The sequence below is a fragment of the Neofelis nebulosa genome, chromosome 14 (genome assembly GCF_028018385.1).
Source record: "Neofelis nebulosa isolate mNeoNeb1 chromosome 14, mNeoNeb1.pri, whole genome shotgun sequence".
In the NCBI taxonomy this organism is placed as follows: domain Eukaryota; kingdom Metazoa; phylum Chordata; class Mammalia; order Carnivora; family Felidae; genus Neofelis; species Neofelis nebulosa.
The window spans coordinates 68,445,447-68,472,665 of record NC_080795.1 but is presented as its reverse complement, the minus strand read 5'-3'; the positions used below and the strand labels follow the sequence as shown (position 1 = coordinate 68,472,665).

Here is a 27,219-nt window from a genome sequence, read left to right as displayed (position 1 = left end):
TTTACAGGCTCCAGGCGGCCTCCTGCCAGGGGGTCCCATGCTGAGCTCTGGCCGCTGCCACGCTGACCCTCAGACCGCAGCTCTCCTCTGAGGGCGGGTCACATGGCACCTGAGGGCTCAGTAGCCTCGGAGTGACAGTGTGGGCTAGCTAGAACTCTGATTTTCTATTTTAAACTCATCCACTGTTATTAGATGGTACATTTTTCTCTCTCTTCCCAATGTGTCCCCAAGATTCTCAGTGTTAAGCTCCATGAGCCTAACCCTCCCACTCTTGATTCCTTATTCTGGGAGATGTCATAAATAAGCCTGGCCAAAGTCTGCTGTCCTTAGACATGTAGTAACAAGGCTTTTCTACCCTCCCAGATTCTTGGAATTAGGGCGCTTCATGTTAAGACAATATTTTGGGGAGGAGATACCTTAAACCCTAGAAGTCGTTTGCACTAGAGTATTAACTGGTCTTTTTAACAGATCTGAAAGCAGTTGCTAGATGGAGAAGGTGAAAAGGATGAGACTTCTAGGAGTTACGAGTGGGATGAAATACCACAGAGGGCGAGAAAAGAGTGGGAAGAGGGGATGGCCACACACTGAAAATGAACTTCCCCTCTGACACGAATTTGCCTTGTGCTAGGACCATGCCAAAGCTTTACCCCAAAAGGTTATCATCAAAGAGACCACCTTATTATTTGAGCTTTATCTTTATTTACTTTACCTAACAAATTTTATATAGCACATCTGTGTGCTAGGGGCTATCTCTTTACAAGTGTAATCTAATTGAAGCCTCACAGCAATCATATTGTATACATATTATTACCATCCCCATATTACAGACGAGGAAACTGAGGTACAGAAAAGTTAAGTAATATACAGGATGTCACACAGCCCCTAACGGGCAAAGCTGGAATTCAAATCCAGGCAGTTTGACCCCAAAGTCCACGCTAATAACCTCTGAGCTGTAAAAGCAAATGAACACAAAGCCATTGGTATAATTTTATTTTATTTTGGGGGGCAAGTAAATGAGCAAACTCTTGTGATGAGTAAGTCATTTCCACATTCAAGTGGAAAGGCATTCTCAAGACTGTCAGAACCAGTAATCAGAGAGTGGCTTATGAAATTGATGATGACATTGATTAATTCACCTTTTTGACTCATTCATCAGGTATCACCAAGCATCCTCTACGCCTTCGGCCGGACACTGAGTGGACAATCATTAGTAAGACAGTCGTGGCCCTGCCTGCTCAGAGCTTACCACCTGGACAGCATGCAGGCCTCAGCTCGTAATTACAATATAGATGGCAGGTGACAGGTGGCAGGTGTGGGCCATCCCAGAGAGTCCTAGGATGCAGAGGGGAAGGTTTAGAGGATTGACATCTATGCTGAGCCCTCAGAAATGAGCAGGAGTCAGCCAGATGACAAGGCAGGGGCCGACGGAACCAAGCAGTGGAAAAAGCACACACAAAGTCCCAGTGTTGATAGAAAGCAGGATGGTTGGGAAAACAGAAAGTTGAGTGAGGCTGGTGGGGGCAGAGAGAGTGCGAAGGAGAGGCTGGGGGCTAAAGACGGACGGGCATCAGGGCCATCAGGGCCAGACGTCACAGAGCCACGTGGACCTCAATGTAGAGTTGAGGCTGACCCTGATATCAAAAGGGAGCGGCTTAAGGAGTTTTTAGGGCAGGGAGGGTCAGGTAGAGATTTGAGCAGGAGAGGATTTGTAGGCAGTGGTGGCTTCCAATGACTGTGGGGGGCAAAAGACACACCCCTCCCCTAAAATGGGCCTCGGATCTGTGAGATGATTACAGAAGACTACGCCTGATCACCACAAGTTATCATATGCTTTCACTCATGTGAAAGTTGAGAGACTTAACAGAAGACCATCGGGGAAGGGAAGGAAAAGTAAGTTACAAACAGAGAGGGAGGCAGACCCTAAGAGACTCTTAAATACAGAGAGCAAACTGAAGGTTGAAGGCGGTGGGGGTTGGGGGGGGAATGGGTGATGGGCATTGAGGAGGGCACTTGGGAGGAGCACTGAGTGTTGTATGTAAGCGATGAATCACAGGAATCTACTCCCAAAGCCAAGACTACACTGTATACACTGTATGTTAGCTAACTTGACAATAAATGATTTAAAAAAATAAATACATACAAAAAAATACAACAGTTTACCTGAGACATCCTGCTTCTCCTTGAAACAATACAGACTTGGCAGAGAAAACACGCCCATAAAAGAAAGAATCTGCAGTTATGAGAGAAGCCAAACTAAAGAGTCTCTGTGATTACAGACTAAAAGATATGGGTAAACTTTCATTTCCCCAAGCCCCACCAGGACAGGACAAAAATGAAGACAAATGGGGACGTGTTACAGAAACTAAGTGATGCTAGTGGCTTGCCCCACCCCCACCAGGGTGTCCTGAAACCTTGGTCCCTCCTCTCAGATTCAGGGAGGCCTTGGCATGTCTCCTGTGCACAAGACAGTTCTCCCCTTAATTCGGGGATGTCTGTTCACCCACCCACTCACCTTGTGCTTCTAGTAATGTCCCTGGTGGCCTCCACCAGTCTCGAAGGCCACGCACTCTCCTGCCAGTATTTCCTATGCTCCTGCTTCCTGTCCACGGACCCAGTCTGCTTCCTAGCACCCCCTCTCTTCCACACTCCCAGGCACAAAGCCTCTGATGCAGCCACAAAGCCACGCAAACATGTCGCCTTAGATCCTTGGAAACCTGTAGGCTCAGCCCCTCTATTTCCTCGGCGAGCTTATCTTGAGTGCTTGCCAAATGCTGGGCACTGGAGACACAGGGATGAATAAAACCCACTCCTGCCCTTGAAGAGAGCCCAGCCTCATAGAGGAGGGGAGAGCTCTTATGTTGGGCTCAGCCTTTTGAAGACTTTTTTAAAGCCCGACACTCAGGCACTGGCACAAGTAGGAAGTGCCCAGGTGATGGTCAGGGGAAAGCATTCCAGGAAGAGGACGCACACAGGGTCCGGTCTCAGCCTTCTCTGCCATGAGGGCAACTCTCCACCATTAGTGCAAAAGAGAACCCGGCACTCCACTCCGCCTTGAGCTGAGAGAGAGTAACGGTAACGGTAAGAATAATAGTAACTTACTATGTTCCAGACCAGCTCTGTTCAATAGAACTTTCTGTGATGGAAACATTCTCTAGCTGGGTTGCCCAATATACCAGCCACTAGCCGCATGTGGTTCTAGACCAGCCACTTGAAATGTGGCTAGTGCAATTGATTTTTGCTTTAAAGGTGAATTTTTAATTTTAGATCATTTTTTTTTTTTATTTTAGTTCATTTAAATAGCCACATGTGACTAGTGGCTGCTGTATTAGACAGCATGGTACAAGATATTGTGCTAAGTCCTTTACGGGTAAGAAATCAACTCTAACAAAGAACAATGAGATAAGCATGATTATCACCTCCATTTGACAGTTATAGAAACTGAGGCCCAGAGAGGTTAGAGAATTTGTCCATGCTACTCAGTAAGTGTGGAGCCAAGATTCAGATCCCAGAGACTAAGCCTCAAAAAGAAGAGATAGTCCTTCAGGGAGCCTGGGTGGCTTAGTCAGTTAAGCGTCCGACTCGTGACTTTGGTTCAGGTCATGATCTCCCAGTTTGTGGGATGGCGCTTCCCATAGGACTCCCTGCTGACGGCAAGGAGCCTGCTTGGGATTCTCTGCCTCCCTCTCTCTGCCCCTCCTCTGCTTGCAGACTTTTGTGCTCTCTCACTTTCTCTCAAAATAAATAAATAAGCTTTAAAAAAAAGAAGAAAAAATAGTTCCTTCATTGTACCTTCATTCATTGATTCATTCACTCATTCATTCCAGAGGCCCATAGTTGTGCCCGTTGTGAGTCATGTACTGGGCGATGTGGTGGGGATATAGACATAAATGAGATTCGACCCTTGGCCAGAGGGAGCAGACAATCTAAAGAGGGAAGACAGACAAACTAAAGGAAACGTCCACACCAAGAGACAACTGCCATGTGCAAGGTCAGGTCACAGTGCTAGGGAATCCTCAGCTGGGACCATTAACCCAGCGTGGGGACGCTGGGGAGTGGGGAGCTCTTGAAGATGAGCAAGCCTTCTGTATTCGTAAACAGAAGCCTCGGCCAGGTCTCCCCACTCCTTTCCCAGTGCCCCCTCCCAGGATGAGGACTGCCTGAGAAGAAAGAGGTGGACAGACCCAGGGAGAGATAAGGTCACCCCTCTCTCGTGAAGCTCATGGGACTTCAGCAAATCAAAACCTCCTGTGACATGCCTTCAGCTGTCCAAATTGCCCATTGGTAAATCATTCAGACTGTGGCCTCCAGAACTTTCCAAGATTTGCAGCTTCCAGGGCCTAACCCAGTGCTCAATTAATAATAGGCCTGCAACAAAGGCATGGAGCTTTAGCTTCAGCGAGACCCCATTCAAGTCCCAGCTCCACCATGCAGTGGCCTGGTGGCCTTAGGCAAACCTTTTTTGAGTTCTCTGAGCCTCAGACTCCTCATTTGAAAAACTGGGATAATAACATCTATTTTCCAGGTTTGTTATGAGGATTAAATGTGGATGAAGCCCCCGATAATTTGTAGGCTTTTAACAGATAACTACTGTTACTATTAAAACTACCACTGATGAAAGGCGCCTGGGTGGCTCAGTCAGTTAAGTGTCCGACTTTGGCTCAGGTCATGATCTCACAGTTCGTGAGTTCGAGCCCCGCGTCGGGCTCTGTGCCGACAGCTCGAAGCCTGGAGCCTGCTTCGGATTCTGTGTCTCCCTCTCTCTCTGCCCCTCCCCTGCTCTCTGTCTCCCTCTCTTTCTCTCTCTCACTCAAAACTAACTAAACATTAAACAAAATTTTAAATTACCATCAATTAAAGGTAAAAGCAGACCATGTCCCCTTGCTCCCTGGTCCTTCCCACCAGGACACTGAGGCAAAGGGGGAAAAAACCCAGAGCGTGGAAATTGGCTGAGTGTGTGGAGACCCAGAGTTCCTTCTGAGCTCGATCACTCACTTGTGTAAAATTGGATGGGGTAAATCCTCACTCTGGGTCTCAGTTTCCTCATCTGTAAAATAAGAATACTGGCCTACACCTGGTGATCTTACGAGCAAATGCCTACTAGAACAGGGCAGGGACAAAACAAAAATGAACTAAGGGAACCTGATGTGGCAGCATTGGCCATCCAGTTGCTGCTGACACTTGCCAAATGGAAATGCTGGCCTACCGTTCCCAGATGTTCTGATTTTCATCAGAAGGTGGACATCTGGATGTTTTGTGAAAAATGTTGAATTATAAAAACTAGTAACTCTTTGCCCCTTTTAATCCTATCAAACACTATAAAGTTAACTAAAGCAGGTCTTCGAGCCAAGGCTAATGCAGCGGCTGCCATTTTGGTATCTGTAGGCCAGATAACCTCTGAGGGCCTCTCAGTCCTGAGGGGCTGTGATTCTACCCCCACCCCCAATTCTGCTGCCCCCCTTTGCCTGTTTCTGAGAAAACACATCTTTCAGGTCCCCTTTTCAGTTCCTTCCTCCACGTGCGTCACAAACCTACGAGGTGTCGGAGGGTGCCCCGCTGAGGGCCAGGACTCCTAGAACCCTACAGAAATGCGTCCTGGCAAGTTCTTGCATTTCCAGCAGCCTCTGCACCTCTCAGTTCCTGGTTCCAGTTTGTGATGATTGATTTCCTACGCTGACCTCACTCCTCACTTCACCAAATGGAAAGGGTTGATGAAATAATGGTCTCAGCCCCAGGAGAGCAGGTGTCAAAACCAAGGCTGAGCCAACAACCAGGGTGAATTAAGAGCCATCAACCTGCCAGGCACTGTGGAAAGCATGTTAGTAGGTGTTCACTTAATCTTTGTGGCGAACCTAGAAGGCACATGCTGTTACCATCATTTCACAGGTGAGAACAGAGGTTCCCAGAGAATAAGTAACCCGCTCAAGGTCAACCAGCTAGTAAGCGGCACTGCTGAGACCCAGGGGGTCTAGCTGCAGACCCCCATGCTTGTAAGCGATGTTCCCTCTGATGCTGAATTGCATCATCAGCCCCCTCCTAACCCTTCACAGGCTCCCCAGTCCAATCAGGAGGAAGTCCATCCTCCGCGGCTGGGTCTGTCTGATCCAGTCCCGTCCTGCTGGCCAGCATCCTGCCTCCCTCCCTCCCTTCGCGGAATCACGTGGGTCTCTGTGCCGTCGTACGTTCCGGCCTTTCTGCCTAAGATGCTCTTCCCTCTGGTCCCTAATTGGCGAGTACGACGACTGACCCTTCAAAGCGTCTTCTCTGTGAGGTCATCCCGGGCCTCCTGCATCTGCATGGTATATATATTTCATCACTGTAGGGCTCTCACTGCACAAGGGTCACTGTGTATTTGTCTCCTCCAGAAGACTAGAAGCTCCTTGAGGGCAGGGCTAGGGCTTACTCATCTAGACCTGACAACATAGCAGGCTCTGTACACACTGCCCAGGATGACCTGCTCTGAACCCCTCCCCTTGTCCTGTCTGCACTGCTTTCCTCTCGGGTTTAGCCTGGCCCCAGACACCGCAGCTGGAGGACACCGCCATTGCATCTGCGGTGGTGTTACCCTGTCTCAGTTTACTAGGGCTGTCACAACAAGGGACTCCAGACCAGGTGGCTTAAACAACAGAAATGGATTTTCTCACAGTTCAAGAGGCTAGGAGTCCAAGGCCAAGGTCTTGGCAGGTGGATTTCCTCTGAGGCCTCCGTCCTTGGCTTTAGATGGGCATCTTCTCCTGGTGTCTCCACATGGCTTTCCTTCCGTGTGTGTCTGTGTCCTAGACTCTTCTTCATGTAAGGACGCTAGTCGGGTTGGATTAGAACCCATCCCAAATACCTCATTTCACCTTAATGACCTCTTCAAAGGATCTGTCTCCATATACAGTCCCATTCTGAAGTTAAGACTTCAACATCTGGATGAAGGTTGGGGAGACGCAATTCAGGCCATAACAGACCCCATTTTCCCTCCTTCCTCCTGCTTCCCGAGGAAGAATCATTAAACATCAGTCTAGGAGAGCCCTTCATGGGCTTCCAGCCCAACCTTTGCATTTCACAAATGGGGAAACTGAGTCCCATAGAGGGAAAATAGCTTGCCACCAAAATCACCCAGTATATTACATCGAAGCTTCTGACCACTGACACGGGGGTCTTCCTGTGATCCCCACATCCATTCATAAACACCATTTTTGCTATTTTGAGAACCCCTCTCACCTACCAAGGCAGAGCAGAAAGTAGGCTCATGGAGTCAAGAGAGACTCCCTGCCAGTCACACTCCTCCAGCGCCCTGCTCGGTGAAGATCGGGCCAATGTCCACACCTCACCTGAAGCCCAGGCCTCTAAAGTTGTTCCCAGCCACCTGCAAGGGGTCCACAGCTGCCCTGATCACCCAGGCTTGGCCTCAGAGCTCCCAGAAAGGGAGTCTGATCGAAATAGCAAGTATTTGATTTTCTCCTTCCAGTTTAGAGCGTCCATTTAAAAGGTCCTCTTGCCATCCCACATGCTCTGTCTCAACAGCAAAGGCTCCCCAGGACCTGAGAGCCACCTCCACTGTCCTGGGGACCTGAGGAACAGCCCCTGAATCCCCCTGTCCTACGGTCACTTCAAGCCTGCACAGCCCAGTAAAATCACAGCTCACGTCTGTGTAGCCTGGTCCTGTCCAGAGCTACCCTCAGTGCTTCCACACCGACAGAACTCAAAGCCCTTTCATGGCCCCCCGTGCCTGCAAAAGAACGTTTGTCCTTCTCAAATTGCTTGGGTTCAAATCCTTTCTGTAGCACTTTCTAGCTATGCAATCTTAGAAAAGTTAAGCAGCCTCTCTGTGGGGCATAACAGTCAGACTTTCCTTATAGAACTATGTATATTAAATTAGTTCAGGGCCCCTGGGTGGCTGAGTCAGTTAAGCATCCAACTTCGGCTCAGGTCACGATCTCGTGCTCTGTGAGTTCGAGCCCCGCGTTGGGCTCTCTGTGTTATCGCAGAGGGCGCTCTGGATCCTCTATCGCCCCCTCTCTCTCTCTGATGACTCTTTCTCTCTCTCTCTCAAAAATAAGCATTTAAAAGACTTAGTTCACCAGTGCACAGCACACGGAGTAGTGCCTAGGATATATTCAGCCCAATGTAAGTATTTATGAAATACATATATCCATGACCCCCACTCCACCCAGCACACCCAATACAACCACAACCAGCTTCTTAAGCACCTACAACGTACAAGGCACAGTTCCTGGCAGGTGAGGGCTTATGGATGCACGTGTACTTGATAAGGGCCCTGAAGGGCAGGGAGAAATTCCTGGGGGTGTGGGGGGGGGGAGGGGCAGCTAGAGTAATCCAAGTAAAGGGAAGGTTGTGAGCAGAGTCAGGGTGGCTTAAGAGTCTGTGGTGTTCAGCAAACACTGGGTGTGGCTAAAGCTCTGAACAGAAGGTGAGGTTGCGGGACCTGAGGCTGAACGGACAAGAGACCAAATTTTAGAGGAGTGGGGGTGCTGGGGCGACGGGCCTTGGGGATGTGGAGCCCTTAGCCCAGGAAGGTACCACGCATGTGCCCCTCGCCGGGCCTTGCGTCTCCTGGTCCTGTCCCCGCTCACCCTGCCACATTTCAACTCTGTCCCAGCTGAGCACTAGGCCCGGGACACAAAACTGCATAGGGTGCATGTAGTCTCTGCTCTAGAAAGGAGCACAGAGTCAAGAGGGAGAGAGGGCAGCTAACTAGCCAATTCGAGTATGGCGGAAAGGAAAAATGAGACCATAAGTGGGGAGCAGCTCCAGCTGCATGCGGGAGGTCAGGGAGGACTTTCCAGAAGACAGGACACGTGAGCAGTGTGGTGAAGGACACCTGAGCTTTTGCAATGGGGTAAGGTAAGGAATGTTCCAGTTAGTGAGAAGGCACCAGAGCGTGAACTGTAGCCTGGCACGGCCGGAGCAAAGGGCACATCGGGGCCAAGAGGCAAGGGCCAGGGCTTTGGGGGAGAAGTGACCAGAGCCAGCAGGGTCTTGGGGGACAGGCTCAGGAAATGTACCATCATCCAGGAATTAATGGGCTCCCGAAATGGACTTTGGGGAGGGGAAGGGCGTAAACAGAGCCACATTTTAGAGCAAACCCTGTCAGCTCCCCAGCATTAGAGCCTGAGACCAGAAAGTGGGTGCGGGTGGTTTGTTTGTGAGGTGATCCCAGGAAGCAGCAGTGACAGCGCGAGGAGAGTGAGTTGGGGTTGGGGGGTAAGACCCCCCCCCCCCCTTATAAGAGGTGTGTTATTGAACTAGTTACCTCTGTGAACAGCAGAACTCAGTCCTGCTGGGGAGCCTCTGAGAAACCATTAATGACCTTCACGTTGTCACCAACCTGCAGTCCCCACTGCTCGCAGATTGCCTCGGGAGGCATTAATTCTCTTTCCACCCATTGCTCTTCTAGGCACAGAGTCTGACTGACCTTCCACTGACTGTGGTTTTGAACGAGCCCTGCATGTTTGAAATAGGACAGGCCCAGTGTGCGCAAACCGTCCTCACTGTTGCGCTGGAATCAGGTGGCCCAAGGGAGGCGTTTCTGGGACGCAGAAACATCTGCAGCTCTGCCCCCGGGTATAAGATGCAGCGGTGAGAATTACGCTCTGTTGAAAATAACAGGAAAACAAAAAATAATAGTAGCTTGATCAAGTTAGACATTTAATTCACCTTGCATTGAAGAAGTCCAGAAATAGAGGCTTGTGGCCGGTACACTTCACGCAGGGTATTCTTCCGGTTGTGGAAGGCCATTGTCCAAATGGCCCAAGGTAGCTGTTAGAGCTCCAGCCACCAGAACCCTGTCCCAGGAGGCAGAATAGAGCCAGGAACGAGCAAGGCACCCTCTCCATTTTAAGGAAACCTTCTAGCGCCGCCACATAATACATCACTTACATCTTCTCTGCCAGAACTTAGGCACATAGTCATTCCTAGCTGTAGAAGCCTGCCACATGTTGTCTTTGATGCTCTATCTGGCCAGCAGACCATTGGCCACATACCTAACTGAAAGCTGGCATTCTTCAGCTAAGACGGGAGAGAGAATGGACCTTCAGAGGCAGCTAGTAGCCCCTGCCACGAGGCTGTGAGAAAGGAACCAGGAGGTTAATTTGGAAGCAGTTGTCATAATCCAGGGAGCGATGAGAGGGGTCCAAGCACAGGGAGTCAGTGGGCAGGGCGGAAGTGGGGGGTGGAGAGGACCTGTGTGTGTGTCAAATGTCTGGGTGTGGATTTGGCAGGACGTGGTGAGGGGTGTAGAAGGGAAAGCAAGGGCAGAAGTCAGGAATGAATCCCAGGCCCTGACTTGGATGACAAGATGAGTGAAGACGCCATCTACGCAGGAAGGAAATGTGGGAAGATAAACAGTTTAGGAAAGGGCCATGAGGTCCCCTGTGGACATGCTGAGTCCGTGATGCCGGAAGGACGTTTAGAGATGTCCAGTAAGTAGACAGTTGGGTGGCCAGGTGGTCAGGACAGAAGTCTTGGCACCAGATAGCAATTTCAGGCCATCAGCCATTGGAACAGAGGAGCCCTTGGGGTAATACATGGAGAAAAGGGAAAGGGGCTCAGACAGCATAGCAGGCCAATGTCAGAGTGTAAGGAGCACGGGAGGCTGGCCTTTGTGAACTGCATCAGAGGGCAGGAAGAGAGTCCAGGCTATTTATACCCCTGGCTGGCTGGGCCCCTCTGTCGCAGGCCCCTCTTATAGCTATAGTCTTTGGGTTCTGATAACCACTTGGCTTTCCCTTCAAACCTGGAGCAGCTAATGGCTCCCTGATATTATTCACACTAGAGTGTTCACCATTTCTGTTGCATTCTCCTAATCCTTCCATACTTTTGTAAATAGTGCCTTCATTACACTCTCCTTAACTAGATAGATGATAGATAGATAGATAGATAGATAGATAGATAGATAGATAGAATAAATGGATGGATGGATGGATGGATGGATGGGGTGGATAGTAGATAGGCAGGTTACAAGCGAAGATGAATTCACAAGGCAAACCAGGAAGTGACAGCGGGGGAGGCAGGAGGAGAACTGCAAGTCAAAGGAGAAGTGAGCTCAGTGTCAAAAATGACCCCCACATTTGTTAAGAGAAGGGCTATGGGACATCGATTGGATTTGCCGCAAGAAGGTCGCTGATGACCTTGGCGAGAGCAGTTCCATGTTGTGGGAGAAGGGAGACTGCAATGAGTGGAGCTGGAGAAATGGGCGGGAGATGAGGAAGTGGGGACAACTGCTTTCTCCCTCATCTCCCTCTAAAAAGCCTGGCTCAAAAGTCACCTCCTCCAAAAACTTTCTCTGAACCTCTGTTCTTCCTCTGTGCTCCCTGAGCATCCAGTACGCCATTTGCCACAAATCAATGGCTGAGCTCCCAGGGTAGGGTTCCACGACTCAGGACATACACAATGTGATGGAAAGAGCACTGGACTTAGAGTCTAGAAACATGGCCTCAAAGCCTAAAACACCATCCAGCTACCTCCTCCAAGCTCCTGAGAAGGAAGCACGTCCTGTCTGACTTGGCCAGGAACAGGTTTTAGGGCCCTGTCTGTCCAGTGCTCACTGCCCAACACCATGGAAGTTGTGGCCATAGTGGCCTCCTAGTAGGTCAGCATCCAGTAAAAGACCACAGCCCGCCCTACCACTGCCCCCATCTGCCTCCTTAGCCATGAGAAAATGTAGGAGCATCCAATGGTCATGGACAACCCTCTTTCCCACCATCTCTAGGACTGGTCGAAGTCAAAGGTAATCTCTGTTGCAAAATAATACCCAAGCTGCTCCTGGGGTCTCAGCAAGGAGCCCAGCTGCTCCCACCTAACCAATCTAGGCTGTCACTGCCCAGACCTGTCACTTCAGGGTGAGTCAGCTCAGCCCTGTCTGACCACTGAGGCCAACACGCCAGCCAGGACTCCGTCACTAGCAGAAAGAATTATCTAGAGCCGACCACAAAACTGACCTTTATGAGCCACTTCCTGTGTGGGAGGCGCTGTTCTACAATGGTACTTTTCTCACCTCAGCCCTACAATAGCTCTATGAGATATGTGCTATTTCTAACCCACCTTATGGACTAGGGATCCAGAAAAGACCAATCCCTGGAGTCATTTGACATCTTCAGATCCAAATCTCTCTTATGGCAAAATTATGAAAGAATGAGCATGGCAATTAACACTTCCTTGGCACCTCGAATATGCCAGGAGCATTGTCCTATTTTTTTGAGCCTTAACAACTACTCCTGGCAAGGGCATATTTTATGGGTGAGCAGACTGAGCCTTGGAGAGAGTAAGGGTTGCCCGGCAGGTCAGGGCCACCTCTCCTGCTTAATCTGCTTGAATTTTCTCGACTCTAGGAGGCAGGTAATGTTATCCCCATTACACAGATGAGAAATCTAAGACCTAGAAAAGTTAGAATGACTCGTCTGAGGTTGCTATGTGTTTATGGGATCTGAGGGCTGGGAGCTGGGGGGAGAGGAAGGAACATAAAGGGAGAGCTAGGATTCAAAGCGAGGTTTCGGACTTTGCAGACTGATAATAGGCAGGGAAGCCAGAGAAGGCTCTTCTCTGCCCCTCACTTGTGCCACAGCCTCGGTGGCTTTTACATCCTCTGGCTCTGTGCCTTTGGTGCAGCTGCCCCTCTGCCAGCCTCAGTACCCAGCCGTGACACAGGGAAATGCCAGGGGTAGGAATTTCAGCCACTCTAAGGGGACCGTTCCCGGTCGAATCCCCTGACCTCCTCGCTGTCAGTGGAGAAAGGGAAGAAGAGAGACGGGCAGGATGCCACTGACATCTCACCTTCCCTGCTCCGCTCTGCCCTGGCAGGGCTGCTGCTCTGAGCTCACGTGTGGGGTGCGGTGGACAACGGATGGGTTGGCTTCTTGGAAAGTGATTCATTCCCCTTTCACAGAAAAGAAGCAGACTTTCTTGTTTTCTAGGCCCAAATCAAGGTCACCCTTGTGCAATCATGCCCTTTGAGTTTCCTGGGTGATACTCAATCTGGAAATCTCTGCGAGACCTCAAACCTGTCCACTCTCCTGCTCGGTAGCACTGACAGTCCCAGCTCAGGGCCGTCCCCCAGGCCCTGCCTGCAGAGAGACGCCTTCAGGCCCCCCACTCAGGATCCTGAGGACCAGCCCTATCCCCAACCTGTAATGACAGGAAGTCAGCACCTTGGTGGCTTTGACCAGACACCTCCCCACCTTCCCAACACTGAGAGTGGCCTGTTCCCAGGGAGGGGAGGGTGTCTGCCTCACCTGGGGGAAACATTTGGGGAGTCGTTCCAGACAGTATTTAAATACACCCAAATGCTTTGGGGTGGCCATCCTAGTAGTAAAGTGTAGTGGGGGAACGTGAACAAACAGATCGGAGTTGGACAGATGTGGATTCAAATTGTGACTCCAGCAGGTTGCTGGAGACTTTGGGGACCCTCCCCCTCTGAGCCTCTGTGTTCTCATCTGTAACACAGAGCGGATTGTCATGAGCGATGAATGCTGATGCGGTAATGTCTCTCAGGGCTGTGGGAAAACTGAAGAAAACAGCATGTGAGAAAATGCCCGGCATCATGTTCAAGCCCCATTGCCCATTTTATGGGGCTACTTCATGAAATGTGACCCTGAAGCCTCCCACGAGCCCCGCACCCCAGACTCCGCATCTCCAGCACCCCGTAACTCCCGCCTTGAACTATGGGTGTGGGTCTTTCCGGACTCCCATTGTTGGCAACTCTATCTTTCATCCCTGGGACAAATGTCTTTTTCCATGACATCAAATTCTTTTCCAGGATCATAAATAAGCCTTTGAAAAAGAATTTCTCATTGTCGGGTCATGTCTCAAGGACTGAGAGCCTGGGCTCTTTCTGCAGTGCTGACGCTTGTCCTCTACAGGGCTGGAGAGGTCCAGGATCCTGTCCAGAAAGAAGGTTCGGCTGGTGCCCGGGTCTGCACAAAGGGGTCCGTCAGATGCCAGCTAGAGCCATACATGCTTATGAACTCTGGTTCATAAACTTGGCAAATTTTAGCAAAGACCACACAACACCTCAAGACCCCGTTGACTGATGGCCGTGGAGTCTACGGGGATGTTTTGCCCACCAGATCTGGACCTCAAATGTAAAAACATGGAGAAATCAGCCCTTATGATTATTCCATCCCAAAGGAAGCAGCAAGATATAGTTCGGAGCAGGTATACAGCTGGCTGGGCTCACAGAGCTACTGTGAAGTGAAGCCAGGGTGAACCTCCCTTTTTCATTCTATCTGCCTCCACAGGCACCCCACCTGGGGTCCAATTCGGCCCACAAGATTTCACTGTTCCTGCACTGGACCCTAGACACCAGAGAAATCAATGACTTTTGTACAATTTTACATTCAATCTTATGTTCCAATTGACAAACACTGGGACCCTCGACATCAGAAGAACCAGAGAAGCTTTTTTAGAAGGCGGATGCCTTGGCCCCACCCCAGACCCACAGGCTAAGAATTTCCCAGGGGGCTTCCAAGGACGTCTGTTCCTGAGAAGGGCGGTTCTGATGTGGAGCCAGGGCTGGGAACCACCAGGTCTAAAATTAATCATAGGAAATGAATAATAAGCACCTACTAGGTGCCAAGCAGGGTCGCTGTGGCTAACTTCGCCACAATCCTGCAAAGTGGGCTTTCTCAGCTCCGCTTTCTGTAAGGAAGGGAACGCTACAAGAGGCCAAGGGGCTTCCCGAGACACACCGTTGGTAAGAGGCAGAACGAGGGTTTGAATCTGGGTCTTTCTGATTTCAAAGCCCTCTCTTACCTGCACTCCTTATGTGCGGTCCTACTGTGTGAGAGCCCTGTGCTAGCAGATCCTGGGGATAGGGGATGAGTCAGACTGGAGCCTGGTCTAGGAGCTCACACCTGAATGGGGGTGGCTGATACCTAAACAGTTTAACTTGCATACAAAGCTGCCTGAGAAGAATAAACAGTGGTTCCAAGGGCTAGGAGAGTCCTGTGGCCGTGCGGTGGGGACACCTGGGGAAACCAAGAAAAGCTTCTTGGAAAAGGTGACATTTGAGCTGGGTTTTCAACGCCACCGTAGGTATTGCCATCTATCACAGAATGTGCCAAGCTCTGTGCTTGATCCAGAAGCAGGGAAGGTAAACAAGACATGGTCCCCACCCTCACAATGCTGGCGCCCTAGCATTCTGCCTTTTCTCCCATTTTCTCTGCCGGCCCTCCTGTCTCTCCGCCCTCCCTCTTCCCCTGCCCCCATCCCTCTGCTCCTTTGGTGCCCCAGCACCCCTTGGTCTTGCACAGCAAGCCAGGCCTTCTTGGTTGCCCAGGAAATGGGGTGCTTCAGGCCCAGAAGGGGCACGTGGGCCCCACCCTGGCCAGGGGACAAGGAGGTGAGCTTCAGAGCCATGGAGTGAGTCACCTTGCACAGACACCTAAGCAGTGGGGATGATAAGACACACTTCCCTGGGAAGTTGGGGAGACGGATGAGATAGGAAGGGAAAGTGCTTTGAGCTTCTCCAAAGAAAGAACCCATAAACAGATCCAAGGTATTATTACCACAGTCATTACCTGCCTCAATTAAAGGGGTACGCATCTAACTACGTGAGGAATCATTAACTCGTTCTGCAACCCACACATGGCTGTATTTTTAATATAATTTCATTTTTATTATTAACAGATAAGACCGTGAAATATTCTGGGAGTCATTCTGACACGTTAATACTCCCCTTTGGCCTGGGTGGGGTGTCCTCCCTCCCACAGGGCTAGGAAAGGGTCCAGCCCAGGGAAAAGAGGCTGAGCCTCCCTTGACACTCCAGCTTCCCAGCCCCAGATTCTCGTCAAAGAAGCTTGGAATCATCTCTTGGTCCCTGATCCCATCGTCCAGATTGCCCTTCCTCCTGGCCCTCCATGCCTTTCCCTGCTTCAACACGTCTACCAAAACCTGCCCGACTTACCCTTCCATGGTGGGCAAGGAGAATTAGCAAACTCCTACTGGGAGCCGGGCATTGGGGGACCAAAGATCAGTTAGACACAGTCCTTGCCTCCGAGCGGGTAAGGGCACCAGGCTGGTTCACTCATTCACCCAGCTAGCTGTGAGTACTGGGCTCTGTGCCCAGTACTCAGCACGGTAGGTGAATGACACATGTCCCCGCCCAAGGAAACACACTTGTGAGGGGAGACAGAGCCCAAACAGCCACAGAAAGACCTATCCGTGTGTGCTGTAACAAAGCAAGGCCCCCAAGCGCTGGGGAGACTCAATGGAAGAGTTAAATCTGCCTTAGAGTCGGACTGGCAGGAGTGCGCATGGAAGATTCTCCAAAGGAAACAAGACATGAGCTAGGCCTCAGGGTGCTGAGGGAAGGAAGGGCATTGCAGGCTGAGGGAACAGCATGAGCAAGACAGAAATCCATGTTCGGGGATGGGGGGCGTCCACTACGGCTGGGGAGGTGAGGCAGTTCGGAGAAGGGATAGAAATGATGCAGATGTAGAGTGGGGGGCCATTGGGAAGGGCTTGGGCGGCCATGACTGTACCCACGGGTAGCATTTACAGAACCAACATGAGCCAGGCCAGGGCAAGGCACGTTCCTAGTGGCAGCTTTGTAAACCCTCACAGCTGCCCTAGGAGGCACTGCTGTCACTACTCAAGACCCCGGGTTGGGGACACACAAGCTTCCCAGCTAGGAGGAGGAAAAGCAGGCTCCGAAACACCCTGGCGTTTAATGCCCAATAAGGACTTCGATGGAGGGTGGAAGGGGGATTTTAGTCCGAGGGAAGGAGAGCCACAAGCTCCTTGGGATAAAGTGATGGGGTAACTGGGGGACATAGGGTAACTGGGGGGCATCGACCCCTTGAAGCGGGCAATGGAGGAAGAAGATGTAATGGGTGGGGGAGGGAGGGCACAGGAAGGAAGAGGCCCCCAGGGAGGGCCGAGCAAGCACAGCGCGGAGTGCAATCACAAAAGGCCAAGCTGGAAACAACCTGACAGAAAATCTTCGGGTGGGGTAGGACATTCCCGTCCTAAAAGATCTGCCAAGCTGCCACACTGTTACGCTTTCTGCACCCTAACGCAAGCCAATAGCATCTCCTGCTTAGACTGCTTTGGATGAAGTCCAAATTCCCTATCATAGCCCACAAGGTTGTGCGTGACCTCTTTCCGGCCTGACCCACCCCTGCTCCCCACCTCCTCACCCCTGTCTTGTTCACCCACTCCTCCCTCTGCCCCTCTCTGCACCCTGACCACACAGGACTTGTCCAAGTGTCGCGCAAGCGCCTGGCTCTCTCTGCTCCTGGAGCTTCATGCTTGGAATAGTTCTTGCCATTCCTCCCACCCTTTCCTGTCCCCCAGGCTGACCTGCCCACTTATCATTTCGGGTTCAGCCTTCCCTGACCCTCCTCCTCCCACCCCTGCCTGTCCCACCCTCCGTGACACACTGGTCTTTTCCAGATGATGCTTTTTCACTTGTGATAGTTGTTCACGATCTGGCTCTGCACACGTTCATAAGTCAGACGTGCTCACTGCTCTGCTCCCCGAGGCTGAAACGGTGCCCGGCATGGAACAGGGCTCATGAAGTAGTTTTGGGTGAATGAGTGAGTAAACAAGAAGAATAATGAGCAAATGAAAGTGCACACAACCCTACCTCGTGTTTACCTTGTGCTGTACTCTTGCCTGGATCATCTCCTCTTTTCTTGCCTGCGGCCCCCGTTCGGTCCCACTGGCTTCGAGAAGGCCTCCTCTGTATCTGTAACATGAGGGGAGATGCCTCTGTCTGCTGTAGGGCATGTGGTCTGAACATCACGGTGCTTAGGTAAACCCACCACAGCTTGTGGTCACACTCATGCATGTGTGAATCTTGCCTTCCTTGCTAGGAGATGGCTCGCCACGGCCTGACGCTGCTATATACCAAAACGGGCACCAGAAAAGGGAGGTGAGGGGTTCACATGCCTGAAAGTGAGCTCAGCCACCAGAAGGGGATGACTCATCGTAAAGGGGTTTGAACATGACATAGCATCATATAAATGTAGCCGAGCCTCCTTTCCTTTCCTGCACTGACTGAACACACCCTGCACAAAAGGATCTGAGTTAGGTCGGTACAGCGGAGGGACAAGAAGGCTCTGATCTCTGGGTACTAAGAGTTGGTGACCTGGTTGCAATGTCAAGACGTGATCCTAAGCAATCACCATATAAGACCATCAGCTAAGTGCCCCAGAGAACCCCACCTCCAGAATTCCATGTCTTTCTCATTGAATGATACCGAAGTCTGGCCCCGCACCCACGAGCACTTGGGTACTCAGTTCCCTTTCTCACTGGGGGGTGTTCTCTTCCACAGCAACATCCTCACCGGACCTCCTATTTGCATTTCCTGTTTTATCTTCTCTAGTGGGGAGAGAGAGCATGTGTGTGTCCGTGTGTGTTACAGTGAGCTTGCCCCAGACGAAGTGCACGTTGTCACAACCATTCCCGGGTTGTCTGCAGAATGTGCCGTCTCCTGTGCCTCGGAATGGTTTATGAGTGCTTCCCCTCAACAGCCTGCCTCCAGCAAGTTCACCCAGTTGGGTAACGTGGCCAGACGGCCACGGAGAGGGTAAATGCTAGCCCCTGGGGTCCAGAGGTTTCAGTGAGTACTTGGAAGTCTGTAAGCACACTTTTAAGATCCTTCGGGGGCTCCTGGGTGGCTCCGTCGGTTGAGCGTTCGACTTCAGATCAGGTCACGATCGCACAGTTCTTGGGTTCGAGCCCCGCGTCGGGCTCTGTGCTGACAGCTCAGAGCCTGGAGCCAGGCTCTGTGCTGATTCTGTGTGTGTGCGTGTGTGTGTGTGTGTGTGTGTGTGTGTCTCCCTCTCTGCCCCTCCCCCACTCATGTTCTGTCTCTGAAAAATAAATAAACGTTAAAAAAAAATTTTTTTAAAAGATCCTTTAATAGTAAAGGTAAAGTGTTGTCGATATGTACATGGAGAGAGGTTCCCGAAACCACAGGACAATAGATGAGTCGAGTAAGGTGACTCTTGGCACTCTTTGGGGACTGAGACTTGGGAGTTGCCAAAGTTTGTCAAATTTCACCACCCCCACCTTGAGCTGCCTGGATGATGAAATATTCTGAAGAATTTGAATTGCTTACACTGGTGAGCTGAGCTAAAACCCAGCACCCAGCCTACCTCCTATGTGACCACAAAGGACAACTGGTAGGACTTGCTGAGCCCCCCACCAACACTTTACAGACCAGAGTGCAGCACCCCTTCCCCTCCCCGCCCCCGCCCCTCACCCTCCAATGCCGCCAGCATCGGGATGAGTTACTTCACATATTAGCTGGCAAATGAAATGCCAGGTGGAAGCAAAGTGTTGAAACAAAAATAGATGCATCCCCACCCTGAGGCGTGATGAAACACTTGGAAGGAGCCTCCACAGGCACTTGGCACCTGCGAGGGAGGGCAAGGGAGGTGGCCGCTGGGGCTGAGGACTCCCGGCCAAGGTTTGCACTTGAACTTGAGCATGCCATGTCTGGTGGCAGAGAGGCAGAGAACGGGGTGGGAAGGGGACTTTGGATTAGTGCAGCCGCATGGGGGAGAGCACAACCAAGGCAGAATTTGGCAAATAGATTCAGCCTTTGGTAGCCTTAGACAGTCTGCTTTCTGGCTAAGTATTCCGACCTGATCCTGGCAGGCCTGATAATTCCCTAAGATGTCAGTGCTAGCAGAAATCAGGAAGAGAGGTCTGGTCACGGAATGGGGAAGAAGCGGAGAAAAAGGAGGTGAGGAGGGAGCGAGAAGGGGAAAGAGGGAGAGAGGGAAGGATAGAGGAAGGGGCAAAGGGAGGAAGGAGAAAGACAAGCAGGGGGAGGGAGGGAAGCTAATGGAATGAAACTTACGGGATTGTATCTGTAATATTTCTGACCTGAAATATTCAGAGATCCCAGGAGTTTGAAAAGTTCCCAATGAACGCAACGGTGTGTGTGAACATACGTGCAGGTATATACATATCTGGTGTGTGCGTCCACACAACTGTGGGTATATTTGTGCGCGTGTGTGTTTGTGTGCGAGCACAAGTGCACGTGTGAGAATATGTGCATTGGCATGGTACGTGAGTGTATTGTGTGTGAGAGGGCATGTAAGTGTGTGTGCATGTGTGTGCATATTTGAGGGTCTGTCTGTCTGTGCATCATCTCAGATTGAAAACAGCTCTGGAATAAAGCCTCCGTAAAGGAGGGATCTTATCCTGATGGGCTATGGGCCAGCCGCATGACCTTGAGCAAGGCCTCTTCTCTCACACGTTCTAACTCCCAAAGCAATGCCTGGTACATAGTAATAACTCAATGAATATTACTTAAACGAGCAACTGTTATTTAAGGATAATGCTGCCTATTTCTTTGGACTGGGGAAATGACAAAATGAGAGAACATATGCATAATCACTCTTACTCTCTCAGTGCTTGGCACATAATAGAAGCTCAATAATTGTTAGCCTTACCCCTCCCCAAATTCAGGTTTTATCCCGTTGGCAGGAGGAGGTCGAGGAAGGAAATGAGGTATAAGGTCATTTGTCTTGTGCTACCCGCTTCCGTGGGCTGAATACCACTGACCACATTCCTTTATTTTTATTTTAATTCCAGTATAGGTAAAATACATGTTTTATTAATTTCAGGTATATAATATAGTGACGTGGCAATTCTCTACACTACTCAGGGCCCATCGTAATGAGTGTACTCTTAATCCCCATCACCCATTTCACCCATGCCCACCCACCTCCCCTTTGGGATGGAGCAAACCTCTGTTTGTTCTCTATAGTTAAGAGTCTGTGTTTTGGTTTGTCTTTTTTTTTTCTTTCTTCATTTGTTTTGTTTCTTTAATTCCACATATGAGTGTAGTCTATGGTATTTGTCTTTCTCGGACTAACTTATTTCACTCAACATTATGCTCTCTATCCATATCCCAATAGGTGCAAATGGCAAGATTTTACTCTTTTTTATGGCTGAATAATATTCCATTATCTATATACATTTTCCTTATCCACTCATCTATTGGTGGACATTTAGGCTGCTTCCATAATTTGGCTACTGTAAGTAATGCTGCTGTAAACCTAGGGGTGCCTGTATCCCTTTGAATTAGTGCTTTTGTATTCTTTGGGTAAAAACGCAGTAGTATGGGAGGGGTTCTAATTGTTCACTTTTTGGAAAACCTCCATGCTGGTTTCCAGAGTGGCTTCACCAGTTTGCATTCCCGCCAATGGTAAAAGAGGGTTCCTTTTTCTCTACATCATGGCCAACACCTGTTGTTTCTTGTGTTGTTGATTTTAGCCATTCAGACAGCTGTGAGGTGATATCTCACTGTAGTTTTGATTTGCAACTCCCTATCGGTAAATGACGATGAACATCTTTTCACGCGTCTGGATCTCTTCTTTGGAGAAATTTCCATTCATGTCTTCTGCCCAATTTTAAATTTGATTATTTGGGATTTTTTTGCTGTTGAGTTATGTAAGTCCTCTATACATCTTGGATGCTAACGCTTTTTCGGATATGTCATTTGCAAATATCTTCTCCATTCCCTAGGTTGCCTTTTAGTTGTGTTGATTATTTCCTTCACTGTGTAGGAGCTTTCTTGATGTAGTCCCGAAGTTTATACTTGCTTTTATTTCCCTTGCCTCGGGAGACATATCTAGAAAAACGTTGCTATGGCCAATGCCAGAGAAATTACTACCTGTGCTCTCTTCTAGGATTTTTGTGGTTTCAGACACTGGCCATGTTCTTGAGCCAATTTCCAGAGGCTTCTGAGTTCTCATTATGTTATATATTAGCTAGGCCTCTTCTTCCTGCTCTCAGTCAAAGATTGACAGCAATTTATTTGCAAGAATTAAATGCAAGACTGAATTTTAATGACTCAGAAATTTGAAGCCAACTTTGCTTGTAGTGACCTTTAGGGAAAGGAAGCCTAGTAAGTGACCTGGTACCTGACCTTCCATCTGGTGGTATACTTGTAGGTCATGATCTTGCAAGATAGGAATTACTATCCTCATTATGCAGTTAAAGTGACAAAAGCTTGGAGAGGTCAAGTGACTGGCCCAGGGCCACCCTACTCACTCCAGGGTACCAGAGCTGTCTCCAAGCCCCACAGATGATCTTCAGAAGCTTCTGGAAGGTAAAATCTCTTCACTCAGGCAGACAGAAATGAGGGCTCTTAGGTTCTGAACCCACAAACATCTCAAAATCTCTGACTTGTCAGCCCTGGTTGAGTATTGGCAGATAGAGCCAGGGCCATGTGGCAATCAGAAAACTAGTCAGGTGGGACTGGAACGGTGCCTCCGAGGTATTTCACAAACACGGGGAACAAACACATTGGTGTCGCAATCCTGGCCACGCGGAGCTGCCGCGTTGGCTGTTTTTTGAGCATGGACTGTGGATAAGGAGTTTGAGGGCTGAGGGCGCTAGGAGTCCTAGGTGGGCGGCCATCTTGGAGACTGCATCAGCCCTCATGGGACAGCTCTTCAATCCCCAGACCCCTTACAGTTATAGCCAGACAGGACTGCTCCTTCTAAAGTGCCAAGAGCCACTCCAGACCCCTTAGCAAGGCACCTGAGGTCTTCCCTGGCCCAGAAGTAACCTGTATTTATATCTTCTCCAACTACTCTGACAGACACGAAGACCCAGACTCAGCAGCCTTCTGACTGGGTCCCAAACATACCTTTTTCGTCACCACCTCCATGCCCAGGAAACAGACGATCCCCTGCCCTCAAAAGAGCTATTCATCTTGTAACCCTAAAAACAAAAGTTAATTAAGACCAAATCTCTTTTAACATTTCACAATGCCCTCTGGGATCATTAGGATAGCTGATACGAACTGCTCCGTAAACTCAGAGCCCAAATATGGTTACATTCCACTTATTGTTCCCATTCATCTCTCAAGCACATATCTGCATTAAAAGCAGAAAGTCCGGTATCTTCCTCTGGAGATTTCCTCCCTTCCCAACGAATTGTCCCAAAGCCCTGGGGACAGGCCAAGTAAAAACAAAAATGAGTCCTCGCACATACCGGACAGAGAGGAACTGGAATCTGTTCGGTTTAGAACTTCCAGAGATTCTCTCTGTCACACATTCCTGACAGCACACAATGTCCCTGCTGAAACTCACGCCTACACAATCTCTTGGATACATACGAAGGTGGAACCAAGCCCCTGACCAGCAGCCAGGGGCTTCATGTAGAGCTCTTAGAGGATGATTCTTCCAATTCTTTTTCTCATACTTAGTTACTTCCCAGGGCACAAGAAGACAGCAGGAACCCTCTAACAGGACTGATTCCACTTTGCACCCCAACCAAATCCCTTTTCCCTGCCTCACAAGCACTGCGGGAACACCTCTCTCTCTCTCTCTCTCTCATAAGTTTATTTATTTTGACAGCAAGAGAGAGAGCACAAGTGGAGGAGGAACAGAGAGGGAGAGAATTCCAGGCCGGCTCTTCACCGTCAGCACAGAGCCCGATGTGGAGGTCGAACTCACGAACTGTGAGATCACCACCTGAGCCAAAATCAAGAGCCCGGTGCTTAACCGACTGAGCCACCCAGGTACCCCAACACCTGCTCTCTTTTAAATACCCAGAAAGAGAAACACCTTTTCATGCCCTTCCCTCAAGAGCATGAGGGCTACTTGCTCTGCACCTGTCCTTCTCAGGGAAGCTGGCCCTGGTGCCTTTCTTTTCCATCCTGCACCCTGATGTGACTGGCAACTTCCTCATGAAAGAGGAGGACAAAGGCCCAAGTTAAATCTCCAGCAGGGCACCTCCTGTTAGCACACCTGTGACATGTACAGTAAATTTTAGGGCATAGCCAGAGGATAGTAATTACATTTGGGAAGGGCCTACTGTCTGCCAGGCACTTTGACACATAGGATCCTCTTTAATCCCACAACACAGAGTGCAGCGCTTTCCAGAGGAGGAAAATGAGGCAGAGTGCTGACAGACCCAAAGCTAGACAACTGTAAGGTGCTTTAGCCCTCTCTCCTTGCCTGGAGAGGCCCCTACTTGCCCCCACCCACAAGGGTTACTGCAAATGAGGCCCAACTAAAAGAAACAGCCTGAGCAGCTTGAAAGAGATAAAGGAATCCCAGAAAAGAAGCCCAAAAGGCTGTGTGAGGCCAGAGAGTGGCTGTTACCTTGGGGGAAGAGAGGTAAGGAATGGTTCATTATAGCCCTTAGAACATAGCTTGGCACATAGTAGGTGCTCTGTTGATAGATAGACAGATAGATAGTGATATCGTTTTTTAAATATATTATCATTGTAAATGATATAATGGATATCTGCTCTGAATGCTGCTTTAGCACCTGCTTTGTGCCCAGACCGGAACAGACCAGTGGAGCCCAAGAGATGATGCCAGCACAAAACCTCATCTCTGAGCTTACCGTGAAGGAGAAGACTCCTTTCTCAATTATTCTACCTCAACATTAGAGAAGAAATATGATATCAAAAAACTACAGAAAGGGTGAGAAGAAAGCCCAGGGGGAGAAAAATGTTAACTTCCATCTGGAGAGGCTCAGGAAGGCTTCCTGGAGGAGTGAGCACTTTAGCTGGGCCTCGGAATACATACAACAGAAACGATAACAGTAATCCATTACCTACTCTTGACCACCTGCTATGTGGCAGATACTATATAAACCCTTCTCATATACGCTGTCTTATTTCATTCTTCCAATAAAATCTACAAGGCAGATACTATTGTTATACGCTGAATACCGGTGAGGACACTGAGATAATAATGACAAACCAGTAACGGTCGAAGCAAGGATCGAATCCCAAGTTTACCTGGGACTTATCTACCAGGTCAGACGCGAGGCTGGGACAGAAAGGGAGAGAGGGATACCTCCTCCAGCGGAAGGATTCTTCTGAGGTGGACTTCCCCCATGAAGGCAGGAAATGAGCACATGCAGAGGGGCAAGAGGGTGAAGTTTCTTCCTGTTTGAGAGGCAGAAGAATCTCCTTGCCCACTAGTAAACAGCACAGTGAGGAGCAAACCGTGACAAATGAAAGAAGACACTGGTTGCTTGCACAACAATTAGAGAGAAGTTGGGATTGTTTGCTCCAAACTTCCCCAAGTATGAGCGTGGGAAGAGGGGGAATGGACCGAAGGGCTCGTGTCCCACTAATGAGAGCTATCACTTACTAGGGGTGCAACATATACAAGGCTTTTGTGAGCATTATCTCACTGTAATTTTCCTAGAAACACTCTAATAATCACAGATAATATCCATTGATTGTGAATCATGTGCCAGACGTTGTTCAAGAAGCTTCTATATGTTTAAACTAATTGGATCCTGGGGCGCCTGGGTGGCTCTGTCGGTTAAGCGCCTGACTCCAGCTCAGGTCATGATCTCGCGGCTTGTGGGTTCTGTGCTGACAGCTGGGAGCCTGGGGCCTGCTTCCGATTCTGTGTGTCTCCCTCTCTCTCTGCCCATCCCCTGCTCGTGTTCTCTCTCTCTCAAAAAAAATAAAAATAAACATTTAAAAAATGTTAAACTACTTGGATCCTCCCAGCAATTCTATACAATGAGTAGTAGTATTATCCCCATTTTACACAAGAGGAAACTGAGGCATAGTGCAATTAAAGACTTATCCCTCGGTGACACAGGTGATAAGTGGAAGAACCTGATTTGAACTCAGCTCGTCTGGCTCCAGAACTCATCCTATTCACGACTATCTATTCTGCCCTATAAAGTAGGCATTATTATCCACAACAAATAAATGAAGAGGTAGAGGTCCGGCAAGATTATAGGAACTTCCAGTCATTTTGGTGGCAGAACCAATGTTTGAACCCGACGTCCACGCTCTTAACCACCTGGCAAGAGCAGCCCTCAGCCTGCCACTGACTCGTGATATGATGTTCACACACCACTTCTTTCCATGCCTCTGTTTCATCACCTGGAAAATGGGAAGAAAAAAAACTTGATATTCTCCAAGAGCCTGATCGGCTCAGACCTCCCAGAGCAGGTGGGCAATTTGTACGTCCCAGGGGATCACCTGAGTAAGAAACCAGTTACTTTCTGCAGGCAAACCACAGCCTAGCCCCCAACGGCTGGTCTTTTGCATGCATATAATTTGGGGTTCCTGTCACTAGCCCTCGTCCACCGCTGTGGCACCGTGTCCAGTCTGGCTGCCAACAGCTTCTCCCATCTCTGTACATGCATTCTACTCCTCACAGCGAGAGGTGGAGTCTGTTTTCTCTGCCCTTGAATCTGGTCTAGCCTTGTGATTTACTTTGCACGACCCGCGTGGCGGCCATGATGCCCCAGGACACTGGAGCCTGGCCTCAAGAGTGTGCAGAGCTCTGTCTCCAGCTTCTTAGAAGCCAGCTGCCAGACCAGAAATGATGGTAAACCGTGTGGAGAAGAAATGTCCAGAGCAGAAACCATGTTGGATGTCCCAGCCCTGGCAGGCTCCCTCCCAAGTGCAGCTACTCCATTATCTCTGGCTACTTCATGTAGAACAGAAAACCGCCCAACTTTGGGGAGGAATAATAAATCCTTGTTGTTTTAAACCGCTACACTTGGAGTGGCTTGGTACACGGCAATTGAAAGAACCCCATTTCCTCTGCCTTATCTTTTTTTCACCACAAAAGATTACTCCATAACTCACAGGTGTCAATGTCCATCGACTTATGGCACTTACATATGCTCACGTCTTCACGATTAGGTGGTGACTTCTGACATTCGGCAAAAGACAAAAATGGGGCTTCCTTCATTCAATGTGAGCATCTATCTGCCAGAAACCTCCTTGGATCTAAAGACTCGGAGATAAATACGACACAGGCTGTGGCTTCAGAAAGCCATGTTTGGGGAAGAGCTGGGTCCCTTTCAACACAACACAGAGGGATGGGGTCAATTCATTTGTTCATCTAACATCTACTGACAACCCACCACACATCAGGAACTGCACTACCCCTTTGTGTAGTGACCAATGAACAAAACACTGAACCAAACCCTCATCCCGGTTGCATTTTAAGGGTATCTCATTCCAGTAACCACAGAGGTACACGTGAAAGCCAGCGGGAGCCCAAAGGAACTAATTGCCGGGATGAGCAAGGTAACATGTTTTATCCCCATTTTACAGATAATGATTCTGAGATCCAGGAGAGTTTAGAGTCATGCCACCATTCAGAAGCCGTGTGACCTTGAGCAAATTACTTAACATTTCTGTCTTTACTTTCCTCATCTATAAAATGGGTTTAATAATCATACTTACATCCTAGATTGTCGTAAAGATTAAATGAGTTAATGTTTGTAAAGCACATAAAATAG

At 49.4% G+C, this 27,219-nt stretch overlaps 1 long non-coding RNA gene across 2 annotated transcripts; it reads right to left on the bottom strand.

Annotated features, from left to right (window-relative positions):
• On the bottom strand, positions 1-25,769 carry LOC131494610 (uncharacterized). 2 transcript variants are annotated; one of them, XR_009253484.1, is made up of 4 exons: positions 24,731-25,769; positions 22,622-22,695; positions 17,602-17,692; positions 1-9,599 (listed from the first exon to the last, which is right to left on the bottom strand). It is a non-coding gene; the product is annotated as an uncharacterized LOC131494610 (long non-coding RNA). The 2 variants fall into 2 exon arrangements; XR_009253485.1 differs by lacking the exon at positions 1-9,599 and having other exon boundaries at positions 15,300-17,692.
• Between the last annotated feature and the right edge of the window lie 1,450 nt (positions 25,770-27,219).